General features: G+C 38.8%; 1 protein-coding gene across 1 annotated transcript in view; it reads left to right on the top strand.

Annotated features, from left to right (window-relative positions):
• The window catches only part of cic (Putative transcription factor capicua), a 519,891-nt gene that overhangs the window by 17,498 nt on the left and 482,670 nt on the right, over positions 1 to 19,723 (top strand). Inside the window, exon 2 of the mRNA XM_067138869.2 lies at positions 12,159 to 12,379. The gene's annotated coding sequence lies outside the window, so the exon portion shown is untranslated. The remainder of the gene's footprint in view (positions 1 to 12,158; positions 12,380 to 19,723) is intronic.

The raw sequence follows: 19,723 nt of genomic DNA, 5'->3' as shown, positions 1-19,723 counted from the left end.
GAATTGATGGTAGAATGAGTTCTTGGTTTAGGGTACTTAAGGGGTTAGACAAGGCTGTAATCTTTCACCTTTATTGTTTATAGTTTGCATGGATCATCTGCTGAAAGGTATAAAGTGGCAGGGAGGGATTGAGGTCAGTGGAAGCATAGTAAGCAGTCTGGCCTATGCTGACGAATTGGTCTTAATGGCAGATTGTGCCAAAAGGCTGCAGTCTAATATCTTGCAACTTGAAAATATGTGCAATGAGTATTGTATGAAAATTAGCCTTTTGAAGACTAAATTGATGTCAGCAGGTAAGAAATTCAACAGAACTGAATGTCAGATTGGTGATATAAAGCTGGAACAAGTAGATAATTTCAAGTATCTATTTAGGATGTGTGTTGCCTCAGAATGGTAATATAGTAAGCGAGATTGAATCAAGGTGCAGGAAAGCCAGTGCAGTGAGCTCGCAGTTGCGATCAACAATATTCTTTAAGAAGGAAGTCAGCTCCCAGACGAAACTATCTGTACATCGGTCTGTGGTCAGACCAACTGTGCTTTACGGGAGCGAAAGCTGGGTGGACTCAGGATATCTTATTCATAAGTTAGAAGTAACAGACATGAAAGTAGCAATAATGATTGCTGCTGCAAACAGGTGGGAACAATGGCAGGAGGGTACTCAGAATGAGGAGTTAAAGGGTAATTTATTAATGAACTCGATGGATGAAGCTGTACGCATAAACCGGCTTCGGTGGTGGGGTCATGTGAGGCAAATGGAGGAGGATAGTTTATCTATGGGAATAATGGACTGTTATGAAGGGTAAAAGAAGTAGAGGGAGACCAAGACGACGATGGTTAGACTCATTTTCTATCGATTTAAAGATAAGAGGTATAGAACTAAATGAGGCCACAGCACTCGTTGCAAATGGAGGATTGTGGCAATGTTTAGTAAATTCACTGAGGCTTGCAGACTGAACGCTGAAAGGCATAAGTCTATAATGATAATGTATGTATGTATTAGATCCAATACTTCTCTGATAATCCACGGTTTTCTTGTTTACAGCAAACCTTTTATAGTATCCCATTCCAATTCTTCATTTCCTTCTGTTAATTCGTGGTTTTTTCTTCTTTTTTTTTCTTTCTTCATAAACATCCATAGTTTGATGGTCTTTTAACTTGGCTAAGTCTAAAGGTTTCGCTTTTCGGTGATAAACTCTTTTCAGTTGGATACTGCATTTGGCCTTGACTAGACAATGGTCACTGTCAATCTCTGCCCCAGGATAGCTGTTACTTGTTTTGACTTGATTGCGATATTTTCTCTTGACAAGGATATAGTCATTTTGATAATGGGCAGTGTCACCTGGGCCTTTCCAAGTGTATCTCCTGCGTAATGGAACGTCAAATAATGTGTTCGTCACAATCATATTGTACTGATCGCCGAAGTCAGTAACCTCTTCCCCTCATTTGTTCCTGACACCTAGACCAAACTTCCCAATTCCTTCCGGCCTGATGGCATTCCAACAGTAGCATTGAAATCTCCCATGATTATGACATTATCTGATTCCATATTTCATCAATGTTCTCATACATTTCTTCTATTTCTTCATCTGAGCTGTTCGATGTTGGAAAGTACACTTGAACCATAACCAGATTCCTGTAATTTGTTTTGATTGTTGTAACTAGAATCCTCTCATTAATGTGATACGTGTTCATCACATTTCCTGCCCAGTTACGTCTAATAAGTATTCCTATCCCATTACTGCCTCCACTTGTACTACCACTATAGATCATTCTAAAGTCATCGCTGTAGAAATCACCATTTCCTGGCCATCATATTTCAGAAAGACCTAGAATATCTAGTTCTCTTACATTCATGATAATTTTAGCTTCTTCCAACTTTCCCGCTTCCAGCAGCGTTCTCACATTCCACGTTCCAATTTTCATTGACTCGTTTATGTGAGGATTTCGCTTAATGACGACCTGGGAAGCCTCGTTCCTTCCCCTGCCAGATCTTGGGTTCCGTGCCTCATGATCAGCAAACGATAAATCTTGCTATGAGAACATCATGATTGCTTAACTTGGGATTAAGTTGTGCAGTGTTTTCCTGTTGCCTTCTGCACGTAATTGAGGCTGCACCTGTCCTGGGGAACAGATCCCCTCTTTAGCCGCCCCTAACTTGGAGAACAGATGCTACAAAGATTGTTTTTTGTGGTTTACTCCACTAGGTTCTTCCGCTCTCTCAGCCATTGAGGGGTGGGATTCCTCTTCCGCCTTCAAGACCGTTGACCAGATTTCACCTGTATCCCTGGCAAGGGGCCCTTACAAGGTGCTACCAGCCAGGCCAACTTGACTAAGGTTTTTTAAAGAGGTGTTACTCCTCTATCACTCGCCATTTGTCTTGACTTGTGACAGGCAGAGCCTGGTTTCCCTAAACAATGGGTCCAAGTTTGCTGGGGCTGAGAAATACAGTGACATTACTTTTATATTACGATTTACATGGTAAAATTCCTGCTCCCAAATAAAGATGCGTCACAGTGCTGAAAAGCGCTATTTTGACTGAATTAAATCATCAAAAGATGTGAGACTGGCCCAGACAATTGCTGCAAGAAAAGCAAGTTAATTTAAGACATAATAATGAAAATAAAATTTACTTTATCCCCATCAGGCCGGATTTTCCTTTGGAGCGAGAGCTCGAACGAACGACGGCCACTCTGACTGAGATCAAAGATCGGAATCGAGGCACTAAAACTGCGTCTTAGGAATCAAACGCACCCCCCACCCCAAAGTTTGCATGCAGCAGCCTTCCAAAGCAAGGAAAGCAACTAACCAATCACGTGCAAAATTTTAACGAGCAGTCTTTGCCTTCTTACATGAGGGTGGAATACTTCCTACACCCTCTGACGTTCTCCAGAATGCCCTGATGTTTGCCAGAACATCCGAAACAAGATTTCATCCTGGTGTCAGTCCCACCCTCTTTGATGTTCTCTAGAACACCAGAAGCAAGACTTGTTTCTGACACCAGTGAGATGTGAGAACAATAGAGCGAGTCCTTCCATAGGGTGCCCAGACAGTTCCCTTCTCCATTTTGCTGTGCCAAACAAAGATTCCATTCCTCAACGACAACAACAACAACAATAATAATAATAATAAACTGCAGAACAAAGATTTTCCCCTTTTACATACACAACCCCAAAGATAACTTTTATTATTATTATTATTATTATTATTATTATTATTATTATTATTATTATTATTATTATTATTATTATTATTATTATTATTATTTATTTTCATATGGACCCAATGGATCACGCAAATGTTGCAATGTTGGAAAGTTCTTCTGTCACTTTGCGTGACGTCAGTCTATAACCATCTTCTGTTTTTCGAGGGCCGAGAATTTTCCTCTGGATTCTTCTTTTAAAATGTTTCTAGGTCACCCTTCCTGTTTAGTGTAAGGGTCTCGCTGGCATATAAAAATTCGGGCTTGATTACTGTATTATAGTATCTGATCTTTGCATGGTGGTGGGACAAGCACTTTTTATTGTATATGTTGTGAACCCTACCGTAGGCTTACTGAAATTTTTGTAGACAAATTTTTTGTGTAGCCTTCTCACCTCCTGTTGGTTCAAGTATTTCTTCCAAGTACTTGAAGTAGGGTACTCGGTTGATTTGCCCATATGTCGTGTTCAAATTTTGGATGTCAAGTTTCGAGCAAAAGACCTTGTTCTCTTCAAAGGAAATTTGTAGGCCATATGTTCAACCTTTCCAGCACATTCGCTAAGGATTTCAATTTGTTTAACGGCTGTGACTACATCATCTGTCAGTATGGCCAGGTCATCTGCCAAAGTGAGGCAGGATATCTCAAGACCGTCTTTGGGTCATCCTAGTCGTATGGGGCGCCAGTATCCCATGTCTTTCAATGCCTTCTCCCACTCGCGGATGACTTCGTCTAGGACGAGGTTGAAAAGAAGCGGAGATAGGCCGCCACCTTGTTGGACGCCAGTTGTAATCGCGAATGGTTCAGAGATCTCCCCCGTGAATTTAACTTTGGAGATAGTGTCAGTGAGTGTTGCCTTGTTGAGGTTGAGGGTCTTGGAATCAAGCCCCAGTTCCTCAAGAATAACGAAGAGAGACTGTCGATCAACCGAGTCGTACACTTTCCTGAAGTCAACAAACATGCAGATGACCGTTTTATTCCTCAATGCTATGTATTTAAGTGTTGCCTTCAAGTTGAATATTTGTTCTGCACATGAGCGCCCAGGGCGGTAGCCTACTTGATATTCGTCAATACTTTGTTCAAGTTGTTCTTGCATTCTCTTCAAAAGGCAAGCTGAAAGAATTTTGTATGCAACTGGGAGGAAAGAAATGCCCCTGTAATTGTTTACGTCAGTCTTATCTCCCTTTTTGTGTAATGGGTGGATGTTGGCGCACTTCCAATCCTGAGGTAATTCTTCCGATTGCCAGATATCTGTAAAGATTTGAGTGAGTTCGTTGAGGGAGTTAGGTTCGAGATTTTTCAGAAGTTCCGGAATGATGCCATCTTCTCCGGAGGTCCTATTGTTTTTAAGTTTGAGGATGTGGCCGTGGATTTCTTCCTCTATTGGTGGTGGAGAGTCTGGGAAAGTGTGCCTTGGGGGTTCTTGAGGGAATCTTGTTAGGGGCTCTGGACAGTTGAGATCAGCGAAGTAAAGTGCTAGTTCCTGACAATTATCCTGATTACTGAGTGCAAGTTTTCCCTCTGATCATTTGAAAGCCAGGTTTTGAGGAACATAGCCCACAGACTTGTCCTCCGAATTCCCTGTTGAAATCTCGTACGTTGTAATTACGAAGGTTATCTTCAGTAGAGTCCAGTTGTTGCTTCCGGTGTTTTCTCTTGACCTGCGTGATTATTATTATTATTATTATTATTATTATTATTATTATTATTATTAAATATCCAGTACAGCATGCAGCCCTATTTCACAAAAGTATGAGGCGTGTTTTTTAAGTAAGGTCCGTTTGAAAATAAGTACACAACGAAAGGTTATTTCAAAAAAGTAAAGTTATATTCAGAAAGTACATACTTCACTCTATTTTTTGACATAGTTGCCAAGTTTGTTCAAACACTTATCATACCTGGTAACCAATTTTAAAATACCCTCTTCATAGAAACTTGCCGCCTGCTCCGATAACCAAGAGTTCACTGCCGTTTTGACATCGTCGTCATCATTGTAATGGTTGCCACTGAGGTGATGTTTGAGGTGGAGGAACAGATGGTAATTGCTCGGCGCAAGATCAGGACTGTAGGGTGGGTGGTCTAAAACTTCCCAGTCAAAATTGTCCAATAAATCACGGGTCTGACCTGCAGTGTGAGGTCTTGCATTGTCATGGAGAAGGACAATTCCCTTTGTCAGCATGCCGCGGCTTTTGTTTTGAATCGCTCTGCGTAGTTTTCTCAGGGTTTGGCAGTATGCTTCTGCATTGATAGTGGTTCCTCATTGCATGAAGTCAACCAACAAAACACCATGCCTATCCCAAAACACCGACGCCATGATTTTGTGCTGGGACGGAGTCTGTTTGGCCTTCACCTTTACAGGCGAGTGTGTGTGTGTCTCCATTCCATGCTCTGTTGCTTCAATTCGGGCGTGATATGCGAAACCCATGTTTCATCTCCAGTTACGATCTGACTCAAGAAGCCATCACCTTCTTCGTCATAACGAGTGAAGAACTTCATCGCACACTCAAATCTTTGGTTTTTGTGGTCCTCTGTTAGAAGTTTCGGGACCCAACGGGAGCACAGTTTCCTAAACTTTAGGTGTTCAGAAACAATGTTGTAAAGCACTGATCTCGACACGTCAGGAAATTCGTTTGAGAGACCTGTTATTGTGAAGCGCCTGTTCTCACGAATCTTCGCTTCAACTCAAGCCACCAAATAGTCCGTAATCAAAGAAGGGCGACCGGAGCGGTCCTCATCATGGACGTTGTCACGGCCATCTTGGAATTGTCGTACCCATTTATGCACTTTGCTTTCACTCATAACAGTATCACCGTACACTTCACAAATCTGTCGATGAATTTCTGCAGCAGACAGGTTCCTTGCTGACAAAAACCGCATCACTGACCGAATCTCACATGCGGCGGGCGAGTTGATAGTCTTAAACATTTTGAAAGCACAGAACAGAACCGCATAGGTTAGCTACAGAGCTGAAACTGAACACAGTTGTTCCCGAGGCATGCCAGTACACAACGCACATGCTCGTTGTGATATGCACGCGAACTAATATTGTCTACAAAAAAACGGACCTTACTTAAAAAAACACGCTTCGTATATTAGGGCTGTAGTTTAAAATTGCAATTTATTTCAAAACCAAAGATTTAGAGTTCAATTTGTTTAAGGTGTGCTGAATGAATGTTAAGGATTGCTTATAACAGCAAGGCTTCTTGAAAATATCATGCGATGGTATAGAAAATACAAGATCATTGCAAATGTGGGGCAGGAGAAAAGTAGATGATCCACTGTCTGAGGAGAACCACAAAAGTATATATATCCATCTGTAATACACATATTATAAATTAGTACAGACACGTCCATTCGCATGTGTCTCTGTATAGCTATGTCCCTAGTTGTGTCCCCCACTATTTTGACCTCTGCTGTTTGGTTCCAGAAGAGCTGAGTGATGATATGTAGATCAACAGCCTCAATACCAGTACTTTCTAATATCCCAGCAAGTTTGGTCATTTGAAGAGGGTGGATCTGAAGAGGGTAGCATGAAAATGGTTTGACAAAGATCTGGAGGGAAAGTGACCTTAGGCAGACCAAGGACATGATGGATATCTCAAGTAAAATATGATCTGCAAGGAAGAGGAGCGGAATTGTGTAAAGTTGAAAAAGAAGAAGTAGTAGTAGTAGTCGTAGTCGTGTACTTGCATAGAAAAATGTAGTATGTCATAGAAAGAAAGAGATCCACCTTATCAATACTAAATTTAATGTTGTTATTTAAAACAGGACCGGTTTCGACTTATTACAAGTCATCTTCAGCTGTCATTTACATACACATTAGAATACATAATCAAACAGTTGTATCTTACAAATAAACATGTCGTGTTTGATAGACATTTGGTAATATGTCTAGAAGTGAAATTCTGCTTCTTACATCTAGGTTTAAAGGATCAAGAATATTAAAAAGATATCTATCTTTAACACATTAAAAAATTTTAAAAAGTTACAACACATGATAAAATTTGTTGTTTACACCTGACCTTGAATATAGCATTGTCGTTCAAGTTTTACTAATAATAGTTCTTTAAAAGGACTTTTTATATTGCATTGTTTTTAGTCGACTAAATATGCTTAAATGTAGCCGCATGTGCTTATACAGATACTTCTTATTAGGCTTAGACTTTGTCAAAATGAGTAATGTGAATTCAAAGAAGAAATTACAATAACAAAGTGAAGTGCGTTTGAATTAATAGTGATCTAGGTAATTGTAACCTCTGTTGAATAAATCCTGCAATTATATACTATTTAAAATACATTTCATGCAAAGAAGACATTAGCACACTTCAATATATAAAAGTTGAAAGGTATAAAACAATCATATACGTTTTTTGAAATTCATATGAAGTAATGTTCTTTCCTCATGCGTATGTGTCAATTTCAAATGGAGTAATGTACTTTATATAAACTTTGTCAAATTAAGTAATGTGAGAATGAATTTTGAGATTGCGTTGAGAAATGAAATGCCAGGTAATTGAAACCTGTATTGAATGACCTCTTCAAATATATACTGTGTAAATACATTAAATTCAACATAAAACAATGGTACATTTCAATATAAGTTAAAAGGTAAGAGGCAGTCCTGCAAATTTGTAAAACTTCATATGAAGTACTGTTCTTCACGTGTACATGCCAAGTTCAAATGGGGCACTATTGGCCACTATTTGCTTAAAGTCCAATCACTATAAATTTAGATTGTCTTGTTGAATATACAGATTGAAGATGAATGTGCTGCTGGGGTTATGAAAGCTGTTGTTGTAGGTGGTTCTTTTTCGGTCTATGATACTTGTTAACTATCTGTAAAAAGTAAATGAAATCAGTTAGAGGCGCATTAGAATGTTAAAGTGTTAAACTTGTGTGTGTGTGTGTGTATTGTAGAGATTACTTACTGTCGTGAGATGATTGGGAAGTGTATCGCTTGGCGGCTTGGCGTGTACTATATCGTGAACTTGTGGTATTAGTGTCTGTTGTCGTGAGGGGAATGGAGGGGTGGGGAAGGGGAGTTGCTAACTGTGTAGAGGTGGAGTTAGTTGTGTCTTTCTCCTGCGCTGTAGATTGCGCGTGGTGTTGTTTATTGACTGTTCTCAAATAATAGTTTTTTATATAAGGGATGATTTTATTAAATAAAATATTGGTTTTTTCTGTAATTTCATTAATATTATAATTAGGGTTGGCATATTGGTCTACTGTTATATATAGTTCTTCAGTAATATTGAGTAAGGGTCCTTTGGGGTTTGTGCTTAATATTATCATATCATTATCTATATTAGTAAAGTTATGTTTGTAATCAACCATGTGTTGTCCTATTGCCGAAAAATGGTTGTGTTTTATGGCATTGACATGTTCGTTGTATCTGATAGTAAAGTTTCTGCCTGTACGTCCTATGTAGCTTGTTAGGCAATTATTGCAGCGGATACGGTAAACTCCAGAACGAAGGTATTTGTTGTTATTGTTGATAGTTTTTGTGTTATGTATGATAATGTTGTTGTTATGTGTAGTCCTGTAGGCTATTTCAAGGTTATGTTTTTTGAAAATGAAAATGAAAAAAAAAAAAAAAAAAACATAACCTTGAAATAGCCTACAGGACTACACATAACAACAACATTATCATACATAACACAAAAACTATCAACAATAACAACAAATACCTTCGTTCTGGAGTTTACCGTATCCGCTGCAATAATTGCCTAACAAGCTACATAGGACGTACAGGCAGAAACTTTACTATCAGATACAACGAACATGTCAATGCCATAAAACACAACCATTTTTCGGCAATAGGACAACACATGGTTGATTACAAACATAACTTTACTAATATAGATAATGATATGATAATATTAAGCACAAACCCCAAAGGACCCTTACTCAATATTACTGAAGAACTATATATAACAGTAGACCAATATGCCAACCCTAATTATAATATTAATGAAATTACAGAAAAAACCAATATTTTATTTAATAAAATCATCCCTTATATAAAAAACTATTATTTGAGAACAGTCAATAAACAACACCACGCGCAATCTACAGCGCAGGAGAAAGACACAACTAACTCCACCTCTACACAGTTAGCAACTCCCCTTCCCCACCCCTCCATTCCCCTCACGACAACAGACACTAATACCACAAGTTCACGATATAGTACACGCCAAGCCGCCAAGCGATACACTTCCCAATCATCTCACGACAGTAAGTAATCTCTACAATACACACACACACAAGTTTAACACTTTAACATTCTAATGCGCCTCTAACTGATTTCATTTACTTTTTACAGATAGTTAACAAGTATCATAGACCGAAAAAGAACCACCTACAACAACAGCTTTCATAACCCCAGCAGCACATTCATCTTCAATCTGTATATTCAACAAGACAATCTAAATTTATAGTGATTGGACTTTAAGCAAATAGTGGCCAATAGTGCCCCATTTGAACTTGGCATGTACACGTGAAGAACAGTACTTCATATGAAGTTTTACAAATTTGCAGGACTGCCTCTTACCTTTTAACTTATATTGAAATGTACCATTGTTTTATGTTGAATTTAATGTATTTACACAGTATATATTTGAAGAGGTCATTCAATACAGGTTTTAATTACCGGGCATTTCATTTCTCAACGCAATCTCAAAATTCATTCTCACATTACTTAATTTGACAAAGTTTATATAAAGTACATTACTCCATTTGAAATTGACACATACGCATGAGGAAAGAACATTACTTCATATGAATTTCAAAAAACGTATATGATTGTTTTATACCTTTCAACTTTTATATATTGAAGTGTGCTAATGTCTTCTTTGCATGAAATGTATTTTAAATAGTATATAATTGCAGGATTTATTCAACAGAGGTTACAATTACCTAGATCACTATTAATTCAAACGCACTTCACTTTGTTATTGTAATTTCTTCTTTGAATTCACATTACTCATTTTGACAAAGTCTAAGCCTAATAAGAAGTATCTGTATAAGCACATGCGGCTACATTTAAGCATATTTAGTCGACTAAAAACAATGCAATATAAAAAGTCCTTTTAAAGAACTATTATTAGTAAAACTTGAACGACAATGCTATATTCAAGGTCAGGTGTAAACAACAAATTTTATCATGTGTTGTAACTTTTTAAAATTTTTTAATGTGTTAAAGATAGATATCTTTTTAATATTCTTGATCCTTTAAACCTAGATGTAAGAAGCAGAATTTCACTTCTAGACATATTACCAAATGTCTATCAAACACGACATGTTTATTTGTAAGATACAACTGTTTGATTATGTATTCTAATGTGTATGTAAATGACAGCTGAAGATGACTTGTAATAAGTCGAAACCGGTCCTGTTTTAAATAACAACATTAAATTTAGTATTGATAAGGTGGATCTCTTTCTTTCTATGACATACTATAGATATCAATACGGAACATCATGAAATTTATTAATCAAGATAGAAAAATGTAGAGCGCTCTTGCACCATACCTGGGAAACTGGAGGCGGTTAAATGATGTTGATACAGTTGAAAGCTTTTCGATAGTCAAAGCATTTGTACACATCGATATGCATATCCAGGCATCTCTTAGTCAGAACATCCAAAGAGAAAAGAGCTTCGGTAGTTCCCAGTCTATTTTTAAAACCAAACTGGGTATGACCAATTTGGCATTCACATTTTGCATATATATGAGTGTGGATGATACATAGGAATATTGTTATGATATGGGAAACTAGCCTGATCACGTCATAATATTCACAGTATGATGGACTGGCTTTTTTAAAATTTAGGAATGGTAACAAGAGTTGATCTTAACCAGTCAGATGGAATTCTCCCAGCCTTACATACTGCGTTGAATAGTGCGTTAGCAGTTTAGACCTCTGCCATCACTTTGAGCGATGAGTTTGAGTGTTTCTGCATGTATCTTGTCTGGATCTACAGCTTTACCTTTCTTTTGGAGCTTGATTGCATACAATGCTTCCTCTTTTATTGATTGATTACAATGCTTCCTCTTTTGTTATGTCAGGACTTGCTGCATTGCATTCATCATTACAAGGTGTTGGTTGTCTGGCCGCACATTGTTAAATGAATTCTCAACATACTCCTTCCAGCACTTTACCTTTTCTTCAGCTCATACTAAGATTATGCTATTGGCACCCCTCAGTGTAGCTTTATATGGCATGTGATATTTTGTTATAAATTTCTTGATTTTCTTATGGAGGTTGAAGAAGTCATGTTTCTCTTCGAGATATTCTATTTCTGTGCATCTTTCCACCAGCCCAAGTTCTTTTGCCTCCCTGCATTTTCTCTGCACTGCCCTTCATACTGATATTTATCCCTTTGCTTTAGTTTCCATCTTTCTTCCATAAGTTGTAATATTTCATCCATCATCCATGGCTACTGCTTTGAGCTGCTCGAATATCCAATATCTGTTTCTTGAGTATCAATGAGTTTATTCATTAGGACACTCAATTGTGATTCAATATCAACTATTCCTGAGTTGTTTACTGCACTCATTCATTCTTCAAGCTTCAAGGTTGTTTGGGCCCATGCATCAAGGTTGTAAAGTCTCTGTATCATTATGGTTACAAATTAAAGGATTATGATGGATGGACCTCAAGAATGAAGTTAACCAGAGATACCTGTATTAGAGGATGGTGATGAATGAGTCAAGTGGAGAGGAATCCTAGTTGCCCCTGCACAGCTCTACGTGAATAAGAGGAAATGATAAAAATCACATTGCCAGTACACTTTATTTGTTTACTTGGTTGCTTACCCTTACTGTTGGGTTCCAGATGTGAGAGAGACATTTGCATTAGAAATATTGCTTTTATAATATTTAAGGGAGAGGTTGTTTAATTCTTTTTGTTAAATATATAGATATATTTAAACATTGATAATGATTTCATATTTTTGATTTTAGGGAAGCGGTGCTATTATGATGCATAAAGCTACTGGAACTTGAGCCCTGGTCGTCGGGTGTGCCTCGGATTGGCCATGAGTCGATGGGCTCGGCGTCTTATAGAGCGCAGCTTGAAAGTAGCTCAAGGAAGGAAACCGGACTCTCACAAAGGGGTGTGTAAGCTGCAACAGCAGCAGCGGCACCACCTACAGCTGCTGTTTGAAGGGACTGTTGCTGCTACGGTGAGAATTCAATTGTGAATTCAGCTTCTAGATTATTTTGACGTCATTGTTTCATTCATTCGTACATACATATATACATACAAGTAACAAGGCTAGCGTAATTTGTAATAATGTAGTGGTTAGGTAGTGAAATAAGTATCAACATGAAAACTATGAAATGTAGTCATTCCAATGGCATTATGTTTTTATAAGTTTTGTCCCAAATTGCCACTCTCTTGAAATGCTGGGTGTTCACCTTAATTAAAACCATAGTTGTTTCCTTCCCAGTCCTGGCCATTTTTTTTTTGCTAGTTTTTTCTCGTCGCACCGTCACGGACAGGTCTTACGACGACGATGGGACAGGAAAGGGCTATGCGTGAAAAGGAAGCGACCGTGGCCTTAATTAAGGTACAGCCCCAGCATTTGCCTGGTGTGAAAATGGGAAACCATGGAAAACCACTTTCAGGGCTGCCGATAGTGGGGATCGAACCTACTATCTCCCGAATACTGGATATGACCGCACTTAAGCGACTGCAGCTATCGAACTCGGTGGTCATTTCCTATCCCATTGTTCCCGAGAATTCTGTTTTAGTGCCACAAACTGATAACAACGGAACTCCTACCTTGGTAGTATCTTCCCTATGTGCTGTACCTCAGAGAAGGATATAGTAAGCAAACTCCATGCTGCTTATATAGCTCTCGAATTTCTTTCTCATTGGATTTTCCTGAACAAAGATCTACGAATATGCACCAAACTGATTGCGTACCAAGCTGCTGTTGTCTCATCTTTACTGTACGAAAGTGATACTGTAATATCATGAAATTAGAACCGGCGGAAACTTCAGTTTATTATGAACATTAAACAGGAGAATTATATACTTAATCTTAATTTCTTCAATATCTGTTGCTAAGAGAGGTGAATGGATTCAATTAATGGCAAATTGTGATACAAGCATGAGTAGTCAGAAGGCCTGGAGGTTATTATGCCACCTCAGTAATGTTAACACCTAGGCTGCTAATTTAAAGGCAGACCAACTTGCTCATCAACAAATAGTAAATAGAACACCAACCCAATCCAGAAAGACCGCTAAAAAACCAATAATACGGCAGCATGATCAGAGGAGTAACATCCTGTCTATACCCTTTACACAAGCTGAACTAGATTTAGCACTGAATGAGTGTAAATTGGAAAATGCAGCTTGATTAGACAACATACGAGTTGAGCAGATCGAGAACTTTGGTCCTGTTACAATGTTTTGGATACTGAAATTAATAAATAAATGTGTCCAGGATTGCAAGATCCCGAAAGTCTGGTAGAAGGCTAGAGTCATAGCTATCCCTAAACAAGGTAAAGATTGGAATGATCCCAAGGGTTATAGGCCTATTTCATTTCTCTGTTACCTTTACAATGTCCTGGAGAGACTCATCCTTCATAGACTGATTAACCTCTTAATCACGTAGTTTCTACTGAGAAATAAACATTCGTAGCAGGGAATATATTTTGACTGAAAAATAGTTAATTTGTCACGCCCATTATCTTGATGTGAGAAAACCTGCGAGATATCAGATATATCAGGTGTTTCACCGTGCTGCCAACCAAGCAGATACAATATCAGACTAGTTAGGATTGCAGTGTTGGAATTTCTCTATGAATTCTGTTGGCATAGCTAAAATTTATCATATATAGCTGACACTGTGTAACGGTAGGCAATTTTCAGTAGGGAGTAAATCTAAAATGTACTTGCGAATCATCCCCTGAATCTTAAAACAGTTAGGACCTAATCCTGGAACTTTGCTGTGGTTAGGAGAAAAGGACGCAAAGGACATAATACTATTATATTGTATTATATGGTTCATGAAATCATCATATATTTAAGTACGTTGTTAACTTGATGTTGAGGAAAATAAACCAAACCATTTTGGTAAAACAAATTAAAATGTCCATTCACCATCTCCCCAGCAAAATGTCATGCTTGGCAGTGCATACAGATTTAATTTAGTAACCCAACACTAGATAGTTCAATGGTAGTTTTGTTGTAAATAGTATTCTTAGCCAACTGAATTCTTTCCCTGTTGCGGAAATCCTTAACTTGATGCCTTTTGAGCTCTGCAATCTCCAGTGCTTCGTGAAACATCATACCTTCTTGGGTATCCTCTCCTAGGGATGGAACAACCTCTTTTTTCATTTCACAAAAGACTATAAAACCATGATTGTTTTCTCCAGTGCTAAAAATGACAAACAGTGCATTATTTAGTTTTATGTTTTGTCGCAAATATGTAGTCAAGGAACCATTATAAAGCAGATCATGTAAGACAGAAACATAGCAAGACCATTTACTGAAAATATTTCCTTTTGTTGTAGCTCATATGGCAGATGCCGGCCTTCTGAGCCCAACTTGGCAGGTTTGATCTTGGCTTACAAGGAAACCATTCCAATCGTAAGTCTCCGATCTGATTGAGATTTGGTACATTTACTTCTGTAGGAATGCGTTATTCAGCGACAGTCTTATATTTAGCTCCTGTTTTGGGTGTCAAAGTTTGTTCATTTAAGCACCGTGTATACAGGAGTGAGTGCCAGGAAGCAGATAGAGGTGGGGCAGTAATGTGTGTGCAACAGAGAAAGAGTGTGAGCATGAGACATGAACTAGCTGGCCGCCCCACCTCTACCTGCTTCCTGCTGCTCACTCCTGTCTGTGGTGCTTTAATGAGCAAATTTTGACACCCCTAAACAGGTGCTAAATATACAACTGGGCATCTAATTTTGTTACGGCTGAGTAAAGCATTCCTACTGAAGTTGTATCAAACTTAATCACATCTCGCAGACTTACTGATGGGGGGGTTTCCTTGTCAGTCCAGTGGTATTTGAAGGTGCTCAAATACATCAGCCACCGGGCGAGTTGGCCGTGCGTGTAGAGGCGCACGGCTATGAGCTTGCATCCGGGAGATAGTAGGTTCGAATCCCACTATCGGCAGCCCTGAAGATGGTTTTCCGTGGTTTCCCATTTTCACACCAGGCAAATGCTGGGGCTGTACCTTAATTAAGGCCATGGCCTCTTCCAACTCCTAGGCCTTTCCTATCCCATCGTCGCCATAAGACCTATCTGTGTCAATGCGACGTAAATCCCGTAGCAAAAAAAAAAAAAATAATTCATCAGCCCGGTGTTGGTAGATTTACCAGCATGTAAAGTAACTTCTTCTTGTACCATATTATCATAGGAAGTAGGCTGTCAACAGGGCGATCTGATTCTTGTTCTCAGCAACTTGGAAAAAGTGTGGGGTGTACTGAGACCATACCATTTTCATTGATTTTGTAGCTAAGATATTCTCCTTCACCTATTTCTCCTTCCTTCAATTTTACCTTGTAAGATAAGCTGAAGGAGTCTATATTTAACATTTTTAATATGGCCAAAGTACTCAAGTTTCTTTGTTCAGGTGTTGGAGTACTTCAGTGTTACATATTCTTTCAACCCATGATATTCTTTCCGAGCAGGCGTCAGTGGCACGATATCTCAAAGGATCAAAGGTTTTTGGTGGTGTTCTGTGTTAGGATCCAAGTCTCAGCACCATAAAGTAAGTCAGAAAGTACATAACACTGAAGTAAACAGAGATGGAGATCTTAAAGCCCTTGTTACAGAGAAGTTTGCTCATTCTCTTGAATGCAGTCCTTGCCTGTTTAATCTGCAATCTAATTTCAACAGCATTGTTCTACCTGTGATCAAGTACACTGTCGAGATACTTATAGCCTTAGACTTGCTCCAGAGATATGCTAGCTACTGTTAAGTTAACAGGTTGTTTTACACGTTGGCTTATGACCATTTCTTAGGTCTTTTTTATGTTCAAACGCAGACCTGCAGAACTGTGTTTGACCATACAGTTTAGTAATATCTGCAAATCTTTAGCACTTGTTGCATGCAGAACAGTATCGTCTACATCAGGGGTGTAGAAATCCTGAGCGCCTTGTTGCCGTTGCGACTGTGTTTTTTCTACTGGTATTTAAGTTTCGGCCCCTGGAAAAAATCTTTTTTCAGTTTTTTCATACTTTCTTTCTTCTACTACCCATCAGTATGCAACAAAAGCCCTGTGACATATAACATGACGTCACTGAATTAGCTTAAAACTACGCCATGATCTTCTCAAAACTAAATAACTACGAGTCCAAAGACAATATACATATTTTTCTCTGCACATTACCATTGATGTATGTATATCCAAGAACGAGAGTGGATAGTCGACCTGTTACAGCAGCAGAGCCTTTGGTGGAAAAATTGAGACCTAATTACTTCACAGTCACATGTAGTCAAAGAATCTGTGGTACTGTGTTTAAATTTTGGTGGTTCTATGCGTGTCCTTTGTTATTATTCAAGTTTTAATAAACACAGGGCTTAGGCCTGTCAGTTATAAGTCTTGTATTTGTGTGGGTGTTTAATATTGTGCTAGCCTTTGAACATGGGATGCAATAAGAAACCTGATTGTGATGACCTATCAGAACAGGTTAATTTGGCATAATTCTTCACAACTCCTATACATATATATACCAAGGTCAACGCTAAGTAGCGCAACTTGATTATTTATAGGTATCAGGTTGGTGGGTTTCATGCTGGCGCCTAAAATTTTGGGCTGGGTACTCAATTAATTCAGAGAAAATTTCTGTACCCCTGATCTACGTATCACAGGTTATTATTGTGATCCCATTAACAATGCTGTTGCCTGTTTTCCTTCCAATGCTTCAGAAAATACCCTTTCAGAGTAGATATTGAAGAGGAGTGAGATAGAACACAACTTTCCCTCACTCCTTTCTTTATTTCAATAGCAAAGGTGAGTGTGTTATCAACTTTAACTGATGTGGTCTGATTCCTATACAGGTTGGCAATAAATCAGATATTTCTACCTTCCATGCCAATATCATGTAGGATATGCAGTAAATGTTTCATGTTTCACATGGTCGAAAGCTTTACCATAGTTGATAAAAAAAAGCATATACAGTACATCCACAAACATATCTATGCATCTTTGTACCAAAATCCGCGTCCCCAGCAATGCCTCTCTGGTACCAAATCCATTACGGAATCCAGATTGCGTGCTACCTATGTATGATACACATTTGCTGTATATTCTTGCATGTATCATTTTTAAGAAGATTTTGAGAACATGGCTCATTAGGCTTATGATTCTGTTATCTCCGTGAGATGTAGCCATGATTTTCTTTGGAATATGGATGAAAGTTGATGTCATCCAGTCAGAAGTGATTGATCCATTGGTGTATACTATATTGAATAGCTGTATCAGGATATCCAGTGATTGATCTTCAAGAATTTTTAATATTTCTATACGTATACCATCAGTTCCAGGCACTTTTCTGTTTTTTGCAGTTCTTGAATGCATATTCTACTTCCTGGTGAGTAGTTATTGTTGGTCCTTCATCTGTATCACAAACAGAAGGACATGGCCCCCTATTATCAGGGAAAAAGATCATTCGCATGGACTTTCCAGCTTTTTTTTTTTCCATGTTCGATATTGACCTTCCCTTGATTGTTATACGAGTCCATTTGTCCTCCTGGTATGTAACTCAGCAACTTCTTTAACACTTTTTGTGCATGTTGCATGTGTCATGTTTCAATTCGCGTTCTTCAATGACCTTACGTTGATTACTCAGGCATTTAATTTTTGTTCTAATCATTTGGCAGATTTTGGTCTGGAGTTCTTTATACTTTTCCCACTTCTTTTTTTATCAGCCTCTGTTGGTCCATCATATCAAGGATTTCGTCAGTTATCCATGTGTTTTTTTCTAATGCGCTTGCCTTGTATCAGATGACTATTTCGTATATCCAGTACAGTTATTTTGAATCCACGAATCTACTACGCTGGCGTAGCAGGGGGAGAGGTGATACTCCCATGTGGCGCGTCCCAGGTGGCGAATAGGGGGGTTCTAACCGGCTTGCTGGTGGACTTGAGGGAAATAAAATACTTCTCGCGGACCAAACACACAACCCCCTGTGGGTGGGGGACACAGACGAAGGATACACCCATGGTATCCCCTGCCTGTCATAAGAGGCGACCAAGGGATGATCAAATTAGAACCATGATACTACTTGTAATTAGTACCACCACGCAGGGAACACCATGGGTTGATTTTACTTGCGCGTAGTATCACTGTTAGGTACACAATAGGTTTGTGATTAGTAGCGACAGTGTGTGCTCAGGATGCATTTTACAGTACCTGTCATTCGTACCACTATATGAGCGACACCATGGTTCTGCCTTGCCTATGATTAGTACCCACTATGTGAGGAACACCACGGGATAGTGTGAGTCCCTGTGGTTAGTCCACTTACGTGAAGAACACCGTAGGTTTGTGTTGCCTGTATAGGTTTGCGCTGCCTGTAAATAGCGACACAACGTGCGCAACACCATAGGTCTGTGTTACATGTGTGCATTACATTACCTGTGAGTAGTACCATAATGTGTGGAATACCGCGAGTCTACGCTACTTTTGATTAGTACCGCAACATGACAAATACCATGGTTCTACTTTCCTGGCAATAAGTACCATTATTAGGGGCCGATGACCTGGATTTTGGACCCGTTTAGACTACAAACATCATCGATTCAGTATTGGTGCTTTAGAAGCAGTCCCTTGGTCAGTAATACTATTCTTTAACGCTAATTTCTGGGAATGTGAGACATTGCGGGTCAGGTTCACTGATTATTTTAACTTCATATCCATCCATTCATTCTTCGTCCTCACGTTTTGAATTCTGGTCAGTGGAGGACTATGGATTTTTAATTGTCCTTACATTTCGTCTCATTTCGTGCCATCAGGAGCCGATGACCTAGATGTTAGGCCCCCTTAAAACAAAAAGCATTATCATCATCAGTTATTTTGAATCAGCTCCAACTGGTTTGTCCTGTAGCAATTCAGTCTGGTTGAATAGCTTTTCACTTAGGTCTGTCTGTACTGTTCTCCTAATATTTGCATGTTGGAGTTTTGCAGTATCAAGTTTAGGATTGACTAACTTTTGATTTTAGCTGAATTTTAGCGACCACTGAATTATGATACAATGAAACATCAGTACCTCACTGCCTTAATTCAGTTTCTGAATCTCTTTTTTTTTTTCATCAAAATGTAATCAGTCTCATTCCTCACAATCCTTGCCTTGGTTGCAGCATTTGATTTCCAGGTGTACAATCTCCATTCTGGTACGGTCACTCATAGAAGTTATTTGTTATAACCAAGTTCTCCTGTTGGAAAAATTGAACAAGCCTGTCCCCGCGATCGTTTCTCTCACCAAGGCATAATTTCTAATTATGACCCCCCCCCCTCCTCTCTCTCTCTCTCTCTCTCTCTCTCTCTCTCTCTCTCTCTCT

The sequence above is a fragment of the Anabrus simplex genome, chromosome 1 (genome assembly GCF_040414725.1).
Source record: "Anabrus simplex isolate iqAnaSimp1 chromosome 1, ASM4041472v1, whole genome shotgun sequence".
In the NCBI taxonomy this organism is placed as follows: Eukaryota; Metazoa; Arthropoda; class Insecta; order Orthoptera; family Tettigoniidae; genus Anabrus; species Anabrus simplex.
The sequence above is the reverse complement of the archived record's forward strand: the minus strand, read 5'-3'. Positions and strand labels throughout refer to the sequence as shown.